Source organism: Atta colombica, unplaced genomic scaffold (assembly GCF_001594045.1).
Source record: "Atta colombica isolate Treedump-2 unplaced genomic scaffold, Acol1.0 scaffold150, whole genome shotgun sequence".
NCBI classification, from domain to species: Eukaryota; Metazoa; Arthropoda; class Insecta; order Hymenoptera; family Formicidae; genus Atta; species Atta colombica.
This window is the reverse complement of record NW_017259240.1, coordinates 1,611,608-1,611,921: the sequence shown is the minus strand read 5'-3', so window position 1 is coordinate 1,611,921 and position 314 is coordinate 1,611,608.

Below are 314 nucleotides of genomic sequence, written 5' to 3'. Positions count from 1 at the left end.
ATATTGACCGTTGTAATGTGTCCGTAGCTGCACGCGATGATTAATGATTCGCCTCAACTGGGAAGAAAACTGTGTATCACTTGCGGTATGTATCTCGTGAAATTGTCGTAAACGTGTGCTCTTCTCGTTATACGCACGTCATTGATAACAAATACCAGCCTAACTTCGACAGAAATTCGTAACAATGTATTCATTATTTACTCCTGTAAGTTGAATAAATGTTTCACAACGGTATTCTCGCGCATTCCATAAAATTTCTTTGTCTTGATTAAGGTTCTTATAATTTCAATAAAAATTTAATTTCGATTTATATA